At 46.3% G+C, this 4966-nt stretch overlaps 1 protein-coding gene across 6 annotated transcripts in view; it reads left to right on the forward strand.

Annotated features, from left to right (window-relative positions):
• Mgat5 (alpha-1,6-mannosylglycoprotein 6-beta-N-acetylglucosaminyltransferase) overlaps positions 1–4966 on the forward strand; it is a 293646-nt gene that overhangs the window by 47198 nt on the left and 241482 nt on the right. For 4 of the 6 annotated variants that reach the window (XM_031380981.1, XM_031380977.1, XM_031380967.1 and 1 more), the window contains exon 2: positions 3171–3220. The exons of 1 other annotated variant lie outside the window; for it this stretch is intronic. The gene's annotated coding sequence lies outside the window, so the exon portion shown is untranslated. Of the gene's footprint in view, positions 1–3170; positions 3221–3252; positions 3271–4966 lie in introns of those variants that run through there. One more of the 6 variants, XM_031380990.1, reaches the window with a different exon arrangement.

A 4966-nucleotide genomic window follows, 5' to 3' on the forward strand; every position in this document is an offset into this window, starting at 1 on the left:
TTTTACAGACCTGGGAGTGGCTATAAAATGTCACCAAAGCCCTGTGAAGGCTTTTTAAAGTTTAGGTGTAATTAAGAAACAGGAAAATCCAGGACTGGAGATGTAGCTCGGTTGGTAGGAGACGGCGGGTCTGGAATGGTTGGGGTTATATACTTGGCTCTGAGAGAGATGAGATTTAAGACTACTTGGCCATTAAAGCCTTACCCAGCATGAAAGTCAATGGCTCCTCAGCTTCTCGTTGACCACAAACTTTGCCAGTGCCCAGAGTCGGTGTTCCTTCCATCACTTGGGAGGTTGCTTGTTGGATATTTCAGGTACTTCTTAACTATCTGGCTGTTAATCAAGACTTGAAAGCTCTTGGGGCAGTGAAGGGTTAAAAACTGTTGTCTGAGGTGCAGGTGCTCAGTGATTAACAGCACATACAGCTCTTGTTGAGGGCATGGGTTTGATTCCCAGCACCCACATGATTTGCGGGGGTCTGATGCCCTCTTCTGGCCTCTGTGGGTACCAGCATGCATGTAGAAGCACATACCCACACACATACATGTAATCGAAAATCAACTAGAAGTGTCCACTCACTCACAGTTCTTTGAATGTGACAGTTCTAACCTTGGTGTGATTCATAGTTGACCTATATAGGTCTTGCTCATGTGACATAATTTTGATGATGTGACAACATTTTGAGGAATTTTTCTCTAGAAAGTTTAATTACTTGAGGCTACTGGGGAAATGGCTCAAGCCATAAAGGGCTTGTCGCTTAAACAGAGGAATCCATGTCTGAATCGCAGCACCTCTATAAAAAGCCAGGCGCCCTGGCATGTGTCTGTCACCCAGTCACTGGGGAAGACAGAGACAGGAGGATCCCTGGAGTTCACTGGCTGGCTAGCGTAGCCAAGATGAAACCCTATTTCAAAAAACTAAGGCAGAGGCTGGAGAGATTGCTCAGTGGTTAAGATCTCTTGCTGCTCTCAAAAAGGACCTGAGTCTGATTCTTAGCACCTGCATAGAGGTTTACAACTATCTGCAACTCCAGTTTCAGGGCATCCAGTGTCCTCTTTTGGTCTTATCCAGCACCAGGCACGCATGTGATATATACGCACGCGTGTATGTATCATGAAACACTCACATACATGAAATAAAAATAAATAAACCTTAAAGGAATGTGGAGAAAGATTGAGAACGAGACCACACTGACACCCGCTCTGCAGGCTTGGACATATGTATAGACCCACATAAATAGAACCCATGCCCCTCACCTCCCCACACATCCCCGGCATCGCCATTTAACTGGAGTCACGAGAGTTAGTAACTTGGTTCTTTAGTGTAATCTTTTCTCAGAATTCCTTCCTTCACCTCACTCGGAGCTGTCGCAGGTAGAGGCTCACCTAAAACAGGTCCATGTTGTCCTTGGCATGGAGTCAGCCCCACCCATCAGTAAACATTTACTGAGTCCTGACTGCTTCCTAGAGACAGCGGATCTGAAACAGTTGAGGTTGTGGCCTCCACCCCACCCCACTCTGATATTGCTTACAGCCTGCTCATGGGGGATTAAGATGTTGACACTGTAAATCCTTCTCTGCCATGGCTTTTAGAAAGAGGAAATTGTCCCCAAATGAATAAAAAAATAACGAATCTATTTTAGAGCATACTTTCCCATGGAGTCTTTAAGAATAAGGATGAGTTGATTAAGTTTAGAAGACTTACCCAGTTGGTTTCAGATCTTTTCCTTCCCTCCTGCAGACGCCCTGGCTGTTTAATAATTCTCGGAGGAGACATCTCTTGGCTATCAGAAACAGTTATTTGTATGTTTTGTGGGGTGGGGGGAGTGTGTGTGTATGTGTGTATATGTGTGTGTGTGTGTGTGTGTGAAAGAGAGAGAGAGAGAGAGAGAGAGACAGACAGACAGACAGACGGAGTGTGTTTGAGTCATGCTTTCATCCTCCCACCTGATTTGGGTAGGTGGCTGGGGGTGCTCAGGGTCTCATGTAGCCCAGGTTGGTCTCAGATTCTCTTTGTAGCTGAGGATGACCATAGACTTCCGATCCTCCTGCCTGTATCTTACAGTTCTGGGTTTGTAGGCACACACCACCAGTTCCACTGCATGCACTTCTGGGGATCCAGTGTTAAAGTGGAGAGAGAGCCTCTTTTATCTGCTTTGCTGAGCTACAGCCCCCAGCTCCTCCTTAAAAATTTTAGCCAGATTAGAAACGCACAATATTACTAGACATGTTTCTAAGATAGAATTCGTTCTTTCATTTAAAAATCATATGTGTGTGTGTGCGCACGCCTATGTGTGGGTTTGCACAGGTGACTGCAGTTCCTGAGGAGGCCACAGGAGGGTGTCAGGTCACCCTGAGCTGGAGTTAGGGGTAGGTGTGACCTGCCAGATGTAGGTGGTAGGAATGGAATTCAGATCCGCTGGAAGAGCGGTAATCTCTCTTAATCACTGAACCATCTCTCCAGCCCCTAAAATGGACATTTTTTTAATGCTTCCAGGTGAAGCAGCTGCAAATTATGTGTTGTAGAGGCGTAATTTGCAGGGATGGGCTTGGGATTCGGTTGTCCTGTCCTCTTGCCAACTGCTCTCATTTTGTAACAGAGCCATTGTGAGCTTGTTTCTATGTGTGCTTAGAACCAGGTGTGTTAACGTGTTAATGCGCTCTAGTCAGATTGGAGTTGGTAAAAGGCTGTCGTGCCTGCTGAGACCTGGTGTTAAGAGGTCTTAGTTAATAAGACTTCCTTTCTTAACTAAGAGTAGCTTTGCTTCTGCCCAACTCAGACACCGGCTGCCTGGGCTGGCCATCTGGCAAGCCCCAGAGACCTGTCTGTCTCCATCCCTCATCTTTGTCATAGCTGGGATTAGAAGTGCCCACCACCACGCCTGGCTTTTCCCATGAGTTCTGGATGAAGAAGGGTGGGTCCTCACAATTGTGAGGAGTGTTTTTTTTTGTTTGTTTGTTTTTGTTGTTGTTTTTTTTTTTTTGTCTGCCAAGCTGTCTCCTAACCTCTGCGTTTTAATGTCTTTGCGGAAGAGAACTTCTCCTTCTTAGGCATCTGAGTTCCCAAACTCAGAAACAGAGGTTGGACCAGCTCTTTGACAGCCTCTCCACGCGATACCGCATGCCCTTCAATAGAGGGACTTAAAGCCGTCTTTGTCTTTTTCCTTTCAGGAGTGACTCCTACCCAGAAGTGGACTTTGGAGCAGGGTCTGTTAGACCATGTGAGTACTGTGTCAGCAAATACGTGTCCTGCCTGAACAAAGAGATCAAGGTGGGGGGAGCGAGGACCAAGAATTGGAGTCCGATTTTATCAGCATCTACAGACACTGCATTGGGATATAGCCAAGTTAGTGGCGTGCTTACCTGGCATTCACAGAGCCTTGGGTTTCCTCCCTCGCATTGTATAAAACCATATGTAGTGGTTATAGTATGCCTGTCAGTCCAGCATTCAGAAAGGGGAGGTTGGCAGATCAGAAGGTCAATCATTTTTGGCTGTATATAGGTTTTGAGGCTAGCCCAAGCTACATGAAATCCTGTCTCAAAAAGAAGTACACATACATGCACATACATCAAACACCAATGCACGTACACAGAATGATCGAATCGTCTCTGGGTAAAGTGATTGGTATCAGCTCAGGACCCTCAGACCAAGTTCTCAGCACAAAGAGGATTTATTTCCCTCAGAAGGCCAGAGGGCAGGCAGGGAACAAGAGACAAAGACAGAAGATGGGGACAGAGGAGAAGGGGAAGGGCAGGGATATTTGTTCTTGAGTGGGACAAAGGACTGGATAAAGAAGAAACAGGTGTGGCCCACAGGAAAGTAGTGGTTTATAAAGGTAAAGGGGTAAACCCCATGTTAGGATGAGGTATTTAATTTTAATTGAGCATGTTAGGTGAATCAAATGGGACTTTTGAGTGCTGGACTTTAGTACTTTGATAGCTAGACCTAGGTAGGAGCAGGAGGAGGAAGTGGCCAAATAAGGGAGACCTTGGTGACTAGCTCTAGGAATGTAATCTAATGGCTTTTAAATGACATTTAATTAAGAACAAGGTGGAGGGAATTGGGGGAGAAGGGCAAGACATGGCAGAGCTGTGTTTGCCACGTTGGGGCTGGCTAGCGTCCTTTCCCTCTGGTCTCTGGGTGTATGAGGAACCATTGCCGAAGGAGTTCAGTTCCTTGTCCCACATCTTACGTCTGTTTTGTAGAGAAAACAGTTTGCTGAGTGTGTCTTTCAAGTGTCTGGATCCCCATGGTGCTTCATACAGGCCCCCTGAACATTACCTTGGTAAACTTAGAGTAAACATGAAGGCTTCAAAGGCTGAGATTTGGGGTGTCAAGGTTATGGGGTCAACCCAGTGCAGCATTAGACATTTCTAATTCTTATTTCTTTTATGTATCTGGGTCTTTGAACACACTCAGACTCTAACCACATCATAGTAGCAAAACCACCCAGGCTTTGCCCTCTGAATGACTTACTGTGAATAACAACAGCATTAAAGTTAGCACTGAAAAGGCACGTGACCATGTGACTTTTATCTGTGGTTTCTCTCTAGCTGTCACCTTGAGAGTCTGTCCCTCTGGGAGAAATCAGGGAAATAGGAAATGTCTCCTTTGGAAACTCAAAGGCGTTTTGAATCTCTAAGGACGTGGAATTTTTAATTTTCTTTTTGTCTAAAAGACAGCGGGCCCGATGCCCACAACCCGCTTAATGAGAGTGAGAGTCATTGCAGGAACGGGGCAGCTGAGCTAGCTCTCTGCAGGGCTCATTCTCCAGGAAACTGCTTTCGTGGTATCTGGTAGGCAGTGTTCTCCAGGGGACGCCAAGGATGGCGGCTCTCGGCGGCTGGCCGGCCTTAGGGAAGGCAGAGCTGTGCATATTGTTTCTGCCCTCCGCACAAGTTCAAAGTGATTCTCAGCTGCTTCGTGAGTTTGAGGACAGCCTGGGCTACATGAAACTCTGTCTGTT

This window comes from Mastomys coucha, unplaced genomic scaffold, assembly GCF_008632895.1.
Source record: "Mastomys coucha isolate ucsf_1 unplaced genomic scaffold, UCSF_Mcou_1 pScaffold1, whole genome shotgun sequence".
Lineage (NCBI taxonomy): Eukaryota > Metazoa > Chordata > Mammalia > Rodentia > Muridae > Mastomys > Mastomys coucha.